Here is a 13,293-nt window from a genome sequence, read left to right as displayed (position 1 = left end):
GCCTCACAGCTCTTGTTGAGAGGCACCTGGGAAGGTGAGGAGGGGGTTTGCCTGCTGCCCCCAGCCTGGCCTCCTTTTTCTTTTTTCCTTTTTCCTCTTCCCTTTCCTTTCCCTTTCCTTTTCCCTTTCCTTTCCTTTTCCCTTTCCTTTTCCCTTTCCTCTTTTCTTTTTCCTTTCCCCTTTCTTTTTTTCTTTCCTTTTCCTTTTCCTTTTTCCTTTCCCTTTCCCTTTCCCTTTCCTTTTCCCTTTTTTCCTTTCCTTTACTTTTCCCTTTCCTTTTTCCTTTCCTTTTTCCTTTTTCCTTTCCCCTTTCTTTTTTTCTTTCCTTTTCCCTTTCCCATTCCCATTCCCTTTCACTTTCCCTTTCCTTTTCCCTTTCCCTTTCCCTTTCCTTTTCCCTTTTTTCCTTTCCCCCTTCCTTTTCCCTTTTTTCCCTTTCCTTTTCCCTTTTTTCCCTTTCCCTTTCCCGGTCCCCCGGCTCTCGGGTGCTTTCTGGCGCCCGTTTCTGCCTCGGGGAGGGCAGAGCACGGTTCCAGCAGCCAGAGGCTCTCAGAGTCCCGGGTGCGCCTTCCCCTTCCTGCTGCCTCCCGGAGCTCTGCCGGCGGGCTGGGCTGAGCTGAGCTGAGCTGGGCTGAGCTGGGCTGAGCTGGGCTGAGCTGAGCTGAGCTGGGCTGAGCTGAGCTGGGCTGAGCTGGGCTGAGCTGAGCTGGGCTGAGCTGGGCTGAGCTGAGCTGAGCTGAGCTGAGCTGAGCAGGTCGTCCCCTCGGTCCCACCTCTCAGGGCTGGTCCCGCTCCTGCCAGCCCTTCCCAGGGCCAGGCTCTGGCACGCCCTGAGGCTGCGTGGGAGCTCTCTCTGGGTCGCCACATCCCTGCTGGCGAGCGCAGAGGACGTGGCTTTCTGCTACCGTCGCCTGGCTCCTTCCCCCGGCCGAACTCCCCTCTGGAGCGGGCAGGGGCACGCCGCCCTTCCCCGCCAACTGCCGCCCCCGGCTCTCTTTGCCCGCTCTGGCCGCGGCGCTCCCCAGGCCGCTTCGGAAAGGGGTGGGGGTGGCGCTGTTACAAATAATCTGGTAAGTTAAAATTTTATATAAAGTGGGTTCGATCAAAAGGTGAAGACTGTAGAATACAGGGGTTTGAAGCTCGCAATGTAGTCGTCGAAACTTAGGAACGTACAAAATGTGCTGTATACAGTCATAAGAAATAAGTAGTGTCTAAGATTGGTTAACCATAGAAACTTCGACCGATTGGTTAGTTTGTAGTGTTTTGTCCTAAGAAACTAAGAGAGATCGTTGTGGACCTTAGTTCTGTTGCTTAGAAGCCCCACTTTGATCAAGGTTCCAGTTAGTGGCATTAAGTAAGATTAACCAATGAATGTTTTAGTATAAGAATATTGATAAGGTGGTGTGACTGAGGGCCAATCACTAGAAACGTTAAAGTCAAGAATTAACATTGAATGTCCTTTTTATGTCAATCTAACACATGATGGCGAAAATCGTACTGCGCAGAATCCCATAAGAGAGGTCAACTCTCGGACAAAGTGAAGACGACTACGGAAGACCACCAGAGGGCTCCTGAAGACCACCAGAGACTTCACCACGCCTGTGTAAAGGGACGTTTACATATGCTAATGATTTGTCGGACAGTTGATGATTATGTATGACATTTCCCAGGCATCTAGCGAATATGTATAACAGGTGTGTATTTAACCTGCATGGTCAAACCAGACGGGTGCACACACGAGGTGCAGTGATCCCCTGTGTGCCCAGCGCTGCAATAAAGGAGTGCCTGCTTCTTAACTTCTCATTGCCGTCAAGGAGTTTTATTCCGGATTTCGGCAACAGCGCGGCCCCCGGGCCGAGACCTGCCGCTCTGCTCCGCTCCGCTCCGCTCCGCTGCGGGCCGGGCCGGCTCCGGGGCAGCTCGCCTCGGCGACCGACTGCCAGCCGCAGTGACAGCCGGGCAGCGGCCCCAGGCTGCTCCAAGGAAGCTCCCGGAGACGAGGGCTCTCCTCTGGAGGAAGCTCTCTCCGCCGGGAGCCACCCGCCGCTCCGTCCGTCCGTCCGTCCGTCCGTCCGTCCGTCCTCGGGTCCCCTTGTCCCGGCAGGCTGCGCTGGTGCCCGGGAAGGGCAGCGGGAGAGCCCCAGGGCTGGGCCGGGGCCGGGGCCGGGGCCGGGGCCGGGGCCGGGGCCGGCTCTGTCCTGGCGGCGACCCCCCTGTGGCGGGGGCACGGGAGGACCCCCTTTGGTCCGCCCCGGGACTGACTGACAGCGCTGCCCTCACAGCGGGGGGGGACTGACTGACAGCGGCGTCACGCTGCACAAAGCCCTGGGGAGCTGCCCCGGCGGGGGGGGGGGGCGAGGCGGCAGACAAAGGGGGGTCCCTCGCCTCCCCTGCGACACACGGCCATGGGGGCTTCCTCCCCTGCACCGCTCCGCTCTGCCACGGATTGCCTCAGGGGTGTGTGTGTGTGTCTGTGTGTCTGTGTGTGTGTGCGGGGGGGGGACCGGGGGGACACGGACGCTGTGCATCTAGCGAGGTAGCTCTCGCCCTCTCTCTAGTGCAACTGTAATTGCCAACAAGCCGTAACAGCAACCATCAATCGGAGGAGCACCGGGTGTCTGTGTAGTATTTTCATACAAACTTATCCTCCCCAAGAAAGTAAATCGCTAATAAAGCAAAGCCAGCAGCAGGACAAGCAGCACCGGGGCAGAGGAGATCCCCCTTTTGGGGAAGGAGCGGGTAAGTAGCACAAAAATGTCCTGCGGGAGGAGGAAAAACGGAGAAGCCTTTCCCAGTTCCGACTTCCCTCCTCACCCACGAGCTCTCCAGCCTGATCACGCTGACTTCAGCAGCTAGGAGCATCAAGGTCCACAGTCACCAGTGCCAGCAATACGGGACCGGTGCCACCAGCCCAGGTACCGCTGGAAGTGATGTCAAATACAGAAAACCCTGTGGTAGGTGAGAAAGTCCTGGTTTAAATTCAGTCAGTTAGCCAAGACCAGTCCGATCGGTTCTAGTCTTCCTGTTTAACGGTGCCTCACCTGGAGCACCAGTGCCGATCCCTTCTGCTCTTCCTCATGGATGGCGCGTCCCTCTTGGCAGGAAAACGGACCGCTGACCCGATACAGAGCGACTGAGCGGTCAAAGCGAGGAGGGGACACCTCCTCAAAAGACCACCGAAGGCCAGCCGAGACCCCCGCGCGTGCGGAGAGGGCGTCTGATGCGTCAGGGTTACACAATGCTAGGCACATGCACCAGATAGTTTGAATATGTATTAGGTAGGAGTAGTTTAATAAATTAGATGCAATTGTTACCGTATAAAAGGGACACAACTGATGAATCCGCCCTGCTTGATTTGTGCAAAGTCCACGGAGCACCCTGCGCAGAATAAAACAGTATCTCTTCCGCCTGTGTGAGATTGCTCTCTTGCACACCGTGTACCAAATCCGCTTTTAGGACAACAGAAGCAAGCATGTGGCTTTTTCCAGGGTTTATGGGATGCCAAGGGGAAGAGAGGGAAGAGCTTGCTTGTTTCTGCTTGTTCTTCTTTAAGTACCTTTCCCTTTCCTTTTAGAAGGCGGCCACTGCTTTAAAGAACAAGGTGCTTTCTCAAAGTTAAAAGAATGCCTATCCCAGTTAAAATAAAAACCATTTTTGTTTAGATTTCATTAACCCATGTTCTTTATCGTCTAAAATGATTTTCCAAAATGGATGCGCATCTTGCCCGTAATTCTGTAATGGCATTTTCCGGACTGAGACATCAAAATGTCTTTGTGTGTAGGTTGTAGCCTCAGCCAGCCCAGCTCTTGCAGGGTAAAGGCCCTTTCTTATGCAGCTGCATCTAAGATCAGGGAAGTGGGACATCCTCCTGCTCCTGACAGAACCAGTGCTAAAGAAGATCAACTCATGGATATCTTCCCTTATTTATGGCTTGTTCTCCATCTGGTCAACTCTCTAGCCATTCCCTGGTCCTCACCGCTGTCCATCTCATTGTACAGCCCCCCAGCAGAAGGGACCGAAACCTGGTGCACTCCGCCTGTACCACGGTTTGTGGGACAGGACTGAGGAGAACGCCGTAAATGGAACCAGTTTCTCAACCCCATTTCTTCTTGGAGGGAAAGCATTCTTTCACTGCTGATGGGAGCCCGGGAATGAATACAGAGGCATATAGGGTGGATAATCCGTGCATCATGGTGGGAACAAGCCAAACAGACCCCGTGTTGCGTTATCATCTGACTCTTTTAGAACATCGCCTCATTCTGCCAGACACGTTACCCCATCAGACGGCCACACGTCGCTACTGCTAAAGTAACCACCAGTAACACGGTGTTATGTGTTAGACCAGCATTGTGCGTGTAGGTGCTGACGGTGCCTCAGCTCGGGAGAGGGCTGAAGAATGACGGTTTATTGCAAATGCGCTAGCGTGATGGCAAAAAGCTGCCTCAGCATGCCCTAGGCGCGTCTGAAATCTTAACTCCCAGCCTCATCCCACTACCTATCAAAGGCATAAATAATTACACAACTTGTAGCAGAGTGGCAAAAGCTAATCCAAAACATTTTCACCAATTTTGACCTTTTTAATGCTGTGAAGCATAGGGCAGCAGTCCATCCAAGACAAGAAACCTCTACTTCTTCTTCTTGGAGGGAAGGAGTGCTTTCTGCCAGGGTAAGACTGATTAAAGTAACACACAGTGCCAAGCCGATGCTTGTTTTATTAGAGTCTCATACAATGATTTTCAAATGTAAAATTCCCCATTTATGACACTCAAGGATCAACATCGTAAAGCTTGTCGCTCTTTTTTCCAAAACCTCTAGGTTGTGAAGAAAAAGACATTCTAACCCAACATCTTCAGTATGTTAATTTGAAAACGTAAACAAAGTAGAATTTCATTTTAAAGCATTTAATAGCGGAGACAAGCCATGTGTAAAGCTGAATTACAAAAGAAACAATACAACCCGACATTCATGCTACAAGTTTACCTTTCCACAACCAGTAGTACTTCCAGGTCAGTTCTTTCCAACAAAGAGATGCTGTAGTGGCGAGAAGATTATGCTGGGGAAACAACAACAACAAAACCCCACCACGCTGTACCTAAAATACTTCTCTGACAATTGTAACAACAAGGTAATTTCTGTCCACCAGAAAGACACATCCCCAGCACAAAATAATACAGAGGAAGACCAAAAATGTAGAGGAAACATAGAGAACAACCTGTGCCATAACAGTCTAGTCTCAATAGTTAAGGGGACTGGCATACATTATGATTAACAAGGAGTTTTATTCCTTCCAAAACCAACCCACCTATCAAACAGTTACTGCCAACGTTCAACACGGGCTGTGCAGTGAACAGACCACTCTTGTTTCGACAGCTTTAGAGCACTCCTTTAGTCAGCAATGCCCAGCAACTGCTGGCGGGGCTACTTTCATTTCAGTTTAAAATGGTGTCTTTGGGAGTCAGTTACAAAGGCCACAGTTGCTAAGCGGGCAAATAAAGGCCATACTTGCCTTAAGGGGACTGAAGGTCCCTCCCAGGAAGGCCCCTCGAGAAGGGGCAGTGTGTAAAAGTCCTTTAGAAACCGGGCTGGAGACGGCACTCCGCAGCTGATAAAAGCCACATCCTATGAGGGCTGTGACTGAGGTCAGTAACACCCCCCCATCTCCCCAACCCCAGCCCCCCATGAGGAGTTTTTTCCCCAAAGACAGCCCAGAAGAGGAACGTTTCCTGGGAATGCTGCACCTTACCACAAGACAAAAGGACACCCCTGAATGCTCCTTTGCCTTGGCAGACTTTTTTGTTTAACCACAGAAAAGAGGGACCCATTCTTCAAGAGAACGTAGAATCACCTGAACTGCCAGAATCAGGCACAGGCTCGGACAGAGCCAGGACTGCATCTGCTCGTAGCTGCAGTATTTGTACCTTCTCCAGAACCTGGACAGACCTCTTCCTTCTGACTCCACGTTTCCTTTGTTTACCGTTTGGTCCAGTTGCTGCAGTAGCTGCACCGCACCCTCAGCCTGACCGGTTCCTGTTCTTTGTTCAAGGTTCGATCCCACAGGCGCCCCTGTCAGAAACAGCAGCAAGAACAAAAACACAAGCTCGCTCTCTCCACACTCCCTGCACACCCAACGGCAGACCCTGAAACCGAGAGGTCGGTCCAGACTCTGACTGACATCACGCCTGGGAGCTTTCAAAGCAATCACAGTGCAGACTGGTTGGAGGTAGGCTCCCATCTCACAGCCCGGCTCTGAAAGAGCTACGTAGCCTGGCTCTGTGGGTGGGAATTGCTTACAGCCAAAATCATTGCTGACCTACTGCTCTTTGGTGGTTCTAATTCCTAGTCTCACGTGCTGGAAAATACCAAACACCACTTTTAAAGGAAAACTATTACCAATGTCATCCTTGCGGCTTTTGACTTCATATGACCAATTCGAATGAAACAAGCCAGGAATTCCTTACTTACACAAACTCACCCGGTTACAGCCCACAGTAAGGGATGCTGGACTAAACTCACGCTCATCTTCTTTGGAGGAATTCTGAAAGGAAAAGGAACCCAAGAACTTTCACACCATGTAAAATTCTGTTCTACAGGAGATCTTTGTTTCTTTGCTTGCTTGCTTGAAGAACTAAAAGGCAGGGTCTGCTCTCTTGTTCTGTGACTGTATTTTCTTTCCTGCTACTATGAGGACCTTCTTCACCAATATCTTTCTGCCCCTCCCTCCTCAGGACGTTCCCAGGCCTAACATAAAGCTGGAATTCATTGACTAGACTTTAATATAGCAGATAGTGAAAGCGGGACACCAGCTACGGCACAGACAGACATTTTAAAAAACATCGACAGAGGTGCTGTGGGAAATAACAGCCGCTGGACAATACAGGCCCCTAGACATCAGCCCTGCTAAGACACACTCATAGGAAGCAGAGTAACAGGGCAGGGACAAAAGTGAAAAGTGCCAGAAGCAAGAGGTGAGCCAGCAATACCCATTCACAAGGCTATCAGCAATACAAAGGACCACAAACAACAAAACCACCCCGTAAGCTTCTTTAGGAGAAAGTGAAACAACTCTGTCACAGAGATAAGATAAGCAAAGAATAGATCCCTCCCTGATGGTGCTTCTCTTGCACTAAGCTCAGGTTCACCTGAAATTCCAGACTTTAGATGGCCAGAGATCTTTGCAGTTTAGTCTCAGAGCATTAACTAAGGTAGGAAAATTATCTGCAGTGACAGGCTGAGCGTCTCCCAGTTCTTTCTTCCTTGGACTTCTACTGGTGCTCTTGGTAAGCAGAAAGATGCACAGGCTCAACTCCAGTCACCCTGACCAGACAGCCTCCTGTCAAAATCACAGGCCTGGAAGGCATTTGGATGAGAGCTGAAAATGCAATCTGTTTAAAAGCCATGCAACTGCAGCACTCCCACGCTCCTCCTTCTGAATCGACTGCCGATGCTGTAAAGTCAGTCCTACGCGTACTAAGCAGACAGATTTCCTTCATGTTTTAACGAGAGCCTTCCCTTTTCGAGATGCACTCTAAAACACCAGCTGGATTTGGATCCAAAGTCATACACTGCTCATAAACTGAACAAGAGCCCTGGAGGAATGACCAGAAGAATCCTGAGAAAGCACAGGCGCTACTGAGATGGTTTTTCCTAAACCTGATCTTTCTTCTCATCCTGAATACCAAAAGAAAACAAATGGAAAGCAAACCAAACGGAAGGCGTGTCACAGAAGCACCTGGCCCTGATCTCCTAAGAAAGCACACGAGGGAGAGGTCATCTGCTCAGGATTCCATGCGGTGCTCCTGACATCTGGTCTGGTATTCATAAAGACACCAGTTTGTGTCTGGAGCTCCCTCTCAGCGTAACAGTGCCCTGACTAGTGCAAATTGCAGGTACGAGTCATGGTGGCACAAGCATCTCTTCTGGAGAAGGTTCTTCTCACCTGAACTGGTATTTGCCGACTTGATGATTCACTCATCATAGTTCCAGATTACCTGGAAAGAGCTCAGGACATGTCCTCCCACATCAGTTAACACAATAGGAGGTTACGGTGATGTCTGCCACCTACCACATCATTTCTCAGGGTCCAACATTCTAACCCGGAGCTCCAGCTTCCAAGGACCCTAATGTTTGGGAAATTCAGCCACTGTACAAGGAGCGGAGGCATTCTGGGGACAGCAGTTATGGCAAAGCGGGGAATAAAAAAAAGCATCTTTCAGAGGATGACCCTTATCCCACCAACAGAGTGTTTGGAGCACCTGAGGAAAGAAGCCAGAAAGGGCACGCGTAGAGAGACCTGTCGCTAATCCTGCAAAGGTAAGCTGAAGGGAAAAAAAGGGATACAGGTTTTGGAGACAAATCAGCCTACTTGTTTTAGAGAAGTTCTGTACTGAAGGCTCCTGAGGAGTTACCAGACAGTCTCCTTCCTATCTTGAAAATCCAACAAACCTGTCAAAAACCCCTCTTCTGAAAGAAAGTTTTGGGCTTACAACAAGGTGAGGGCTCTTTCAATACAGGAGTTTACCTGGGCAGGCTGAAGGTAACCATGCAGCTAGCAGCACCTGAAATTGCAGGCCACTGTACATGCAGGGGATCCCTGCTGAGCAATTATGCCCCAAAGATTGGCCCTTTGAAACTAGTCCTACAGCAGCAAGCAGGCAGCATGCCCTGGCCAGCAGGCACCAAGCCCACAGACGATATTTGCGTAAAGGCTCAGCCAGTTGTGGAGAGGTCCAAAAGGTTTCTGAAATGGGGGCAGCACGTCATCATGCAGAAACACGCAGAAACCTGGGCATCTGATGCAACTCTTCCCCTCCCAAGGAACAGTGGGAGAAGAAGCTGTTCCTTTTATACCACCAGGCAACTTCCTTTGTGGACAACCCCAAGAGGAATGAGTTTGCCTCCTTTGAGAAGACTCTCTCCAAAGAGCTGGAGAGGTAAGGTGGCCAGGAAGGCAATAGTGTGGCAGGGGTTTGAATTAAATGCAGAATGGCTATCAGGATCCAGAAAATGGATGAAATGCACTGGGAGGATGGGCAACAGCCAAGAGGAGGAGAACAGGGGGGTGAGGGAAGACCCTCTTACCTAAAGGGTGTGCCTAACAGCAGCTCTGTCAGAGCAGCCTTTTAGCTTGTGGGCTACAAGAGGAAGAATCTTGCCCTCCTGACAAGCTCTCTGGAGAACAGTGGGTTTAGAAAGCAACTGCCAATCCCTCTGGGACAATCCTGTCGTAAATCTGCCTTCTGAGGACATAGCGAGAAAAAAACATGACACTGTTTCAAGAAGAGGGAGATGCCTGCAAGGCCATCTGCACAGAGAAAGGACACTGCTGAGGAGTGGCAAGTACTCGCACCGAAGCCAGCGTCAAGGTGTCAGCACCCACTGTTGGCCCTTCATGGAGTTCTGCACAAAGGAGCATGTGAGGTAAAAGAGGACTGGAGTCTCTTGAGGACAAGGCAGGGCAACCTTCAGGTTCAGCTGCGAGAGGCTAAGTTCACCCCTAGAGCTTGTAGCTTCACAGTCAGAAAAGCCTGTGTTGGTTCCCGGTAAAACTCACCCCGTGGCTAAGTTTGATGAGCAGGAATCACAAATGTCTCCATGCAGGTGATGCAGGTGAAAAGGGAAAAAAAGTTACCTGAAGGCATTTTTATGCTTGCCACTTTAAGAACCTAGGACTAAACAGATGCTGTTGTCTCTGAATATTCTGTAGCTTATCGTTTCAAATCCATGCTTTGCTTTACTCGTATGGCAAACGCGCTCGGCTCCAGTTCTGAAAATAAGTCAAACGGGTAAGAACTGAGTTTACCAAAAGTCACAAAAAGGAAGCAATCTTGTAAATGGCTGCTCAAGTATTTCATTAGAAAGCAGAGTTTTAGTACCTCCCTCTAAGCCAACAAGACAGGTACCCTTAATCTGTATTTGTACTCATGTTTCAAAGTCTCATCTAAAAAATGACAATAGGCACTCACTCCAGTATTAGGCTTTCTGCTTTTCTAGGAAGCCCAACAAGCAGTTAAAGAGAAAAACAGCGTGACGTGACAGGGAAAGGGGCATGAGCAGCAAGGTGAGAAAGCTTGCAAATCCTACAAGATTACTGACACAGGGAGAAGGGCAGGTAGCAAAGAACCATAGAAAGGTCTTACAAGACTCGGTCGTGGAGCAATAAAATGGCAGAGAGGTACAAAGTGGCGCACGTGGGGAAAAACAGTCCTGGCTTCACACACAAAGGCTCTAGAGCTTCTCAGCTGAACGCTTGAAGCAAAATTTCAAACTACCGTCAGTAAAACCAGCCTCTTTTCCCACTGAAGCACGAAATCCACGCGCGGCAGTGAAACAGGAGCGCTTTTTACAGCTCCCATTACTCGATGCTCAGCCCGTGCAAGCGCAGTAGCCCCTCGGAAGTGACCGCTTTCACGGTCAGTGAAAGAAGGCAGGAAAAGAGCAGCCCCCCCCGTCCGAATTTAGGGTCTCCTAGGAACTCACTGCTACCGGCAGGCCCCAAACCGCAGGCTGTAGCTTCAACACGCTCACCTGCCGATTTTAAGTCCGTACACACGCCTGCCTGCATGAAGAAACCTGGTTTCAGGCGACCGACAGGTACCTGCTTTCGAGGACGTCCTCCTTTCTCCCGGCCTAGGGAAGGAAGCAGGAGAGCCAACGGGACGCGACTGCTCTGGAAACGCCGCTGCCGACCTCCCTGAAGCTTGACAGGCCTCTTGCCCCGGGGGCTGCCAAGAACGCCCGGGCAGGACTGCGTCGCAGCCCGCCACCGACGCCAGGCTGTGAGGGAGGGACGGACACCCCCGCCGGCTGCGGGTCCCCGCGGGGACAGCCGGCAGAAACCCCTTTCTCTCCACAGCCGCACGTCTCCGCGGTGCCCGCCGGCCTCCGCCGGACAGCCACCAGCGGCAGGCAGTCCCCTGCTGCCCCCGCAGCCCCGGGGGCGGCAGGGAGGGGCCGGGGCTGGCCGGGCCTGCGGGGGGAAGGCCGGGTCCCGGCGCCCCGGCCTGCCGCGAGGGGAGATGCCGCCACCGCCGCCGCCGCCTCAGCCCCGCTGCCGGCCTGCGAGGCCCCCGGGCAGCCCCGGCGCTGGCGACCGCCGGGCAGCCCACCGCTCCACGGACGGGGAGGAGCCCCCGCCACGGCCACCGGCCCCGCCGCGCCCGCCGCCCGCCCTTGCCTCAGGCGGGGCCGGGCCGGGGCTGCGGCCGGAGCGGAGCCGAGGGCAGCCGAGCCCAAACGAGATGAGCCGAACCGAGCCGAGCGGAGCCGAGGGGAGGCGAGCGCCGCCGCAACGACATGAGCCGAACCGAGCCGAGGGAAGCCGAGCCCAGCCGAGATGAGCCGAGCCCAGCCCAGCCGAAGGGAGCCGAGCCCAGCCGAGGGGAGCCGAGCCCAGCCCAGCCGAGGGGAGCCGAGCCCAGCCCAGCCGAAGGGAGCCGAGCCCAGCCGAGATGAGCCGAGCCGAGCCCAGCCGAAGGGAGCTGAGCCGAGCCCAGCCGAAGGGAGCCGAGCCCAGACCAGCCGAGATGAGCCGAGCCCAGCCCAGCCGAAGGGAGCCGAGCCCAGCCCAGCCGAGGGGAGCCGAGCCCAGCCCAGCCGAAGGGAGCCGAGCCCAGCCCAGCCGAGGGGAGCCGAGCCCAGCCCAGCCGAGCCGAGCCGAGCCCAGCCGAGGGGAGCCGAGCCGAGCCCAGCCGAAGGGAGCCGAGCCCAGCCGAAGGGAGCCGAGCCCAGCCCAGCCGAAGGGAGCCGAGCCCAGCCCAGCCGAAGGGAGCCGAGCCCAGCCCAGCCGAGGGGAGCCGAGCCCAGCCCAGCCGAGATGAGCCGAGCCCAGCCCAGCCGAAGGGAGCCGAGCCCAGCCCAGCCGAGGGGAGCCGAGCCCAGCCCAGCCGAGGGGAGCCGAGCCCAGCCCAGCCGAGGGGAGCCGAGCCCAGCCCAGCCGAAGGGAGCCGAGCCCAGCCGAGATGAGCCGAGCCCAGCCCAGCCGAAGGGAGCCGAGCCGAGCCCAGCCCAGCCGAGATGAGCCGAGCCCAGCCCAGCCGAAGGGAGCCGAGCCCAGCCGAAGGGAGCCGAGCCCAGCCCAGCCGAAGGGAGCCGAGCCCAGCCCAGCCGAAGGGAGCCGAGCCCAGCCCAGCCGAGGGGAGCCGAGCCCAGCCCAGCCGAAGGGAGCCGAGCCCAGCCGAGATGAGCCGAGCCCGGCCCGGGCGCCCCCTCCCTCTGCTCCAGCTCCCCACGCTGCTCTGCACTGGCTGCTGCTGCTGCTGCTGCGCTGCAGAGGCAGCTGCATTTTGGGGCTTGGAGCGCTTTGGGTTCCCGCGTGAGCCCCAAGCATCAGAGGAGTTGGCCTGTACCTCGTGGCAGGTCTTGCAGCTGCTTTCAGGGGGGTCTGGGCTCTGCCCAGGCCTCTCGAGTCAACGTTGACTCTGGTGCCTAATGACGGTATGCTGGCAGTGGCCCTGGTAGCTCAGCCCTTTCTCTCCCCAGTTGCAATGATGTCAGCAGGTTTGCCTTTTCTTGGTCCAGGCACCCTTCACGCAAAGATTCCCAGAGATTTTTTCATCCCTCCCCTACACACACAGTGGGATTCCTGGAGGGCCACAGAAATGCAACAGCAGCAGCGTTAGGCTCTTCTGGGGTTTGGGGGAGGAAACACCCTCATAGATAGCTGTCTGGAGCCTTTCTGGCAGCCACCTTTTACCTCTCAAACAGACACAACCGAAAAGCTCCGATGGTCAGTGACCTAGCCGAGCGATGATCAAAAATGCCCCTTTTTACCCCACAAAAGCCTAACAGCGACGTTTGTAGGAAAAACTCCCGCGACACGGGAGTTCAGCCGAGACACGGGCCCGTCGGGAGGAAGAGAGACTTCCTTTGTATTGCCGGAGTCGGCCAGCCACTTCATCCACCGTTTGTCCCTCGCCTTTTTTCCAGGACATCACTGCCAATGAGTTGGCATACAACGCTGGTACGTGTTGTAGAAACTTCCGCCCCAGGGGTTGTGTGCATTGGACTTCATCTGGATCTGTGGGTGACTGCTCGTTATCCGGATCATTATAAATCACCTCCAGCACGGCTAATTCCCTCAGGTACTGGATACCTCTCTGCATGGTGGTCCACTTGCCTGGCTGACACGTAACGTCTTCCTTGAAGGGGTATTTTTCCTTCACGCCTGACGGAAGTCCCCTCCAGAGGCTGAGGGCTCGTGTCTTTTTCCCAAACGCCTTGTCAGTGGCCCCTTCCCTAGACAGGGATCTCACCTGCTTGCCTTCCCTACCCTCTAATTCCAAGCTACCGGCCCGT

This window comes from Buteo buteo, unplaced genomic scaffold (genome assembly GCF_964188355.1).
Source record: "Buteo buteo unplaced genomic scaffold, bButBut1.hap1.1 HAP1_SCAFFOLD_58, whole genome shotgun sequence".
In the NCBI taxonomy this organism is placed as follows: Eukaryota; Metazoa; Chordata; class Aves; order Accipitriformes; family Accipitridae; genus Buteo; species Buteo buteo.
This window is presented reverse-complemented; position numbering follows the sequence as displayed.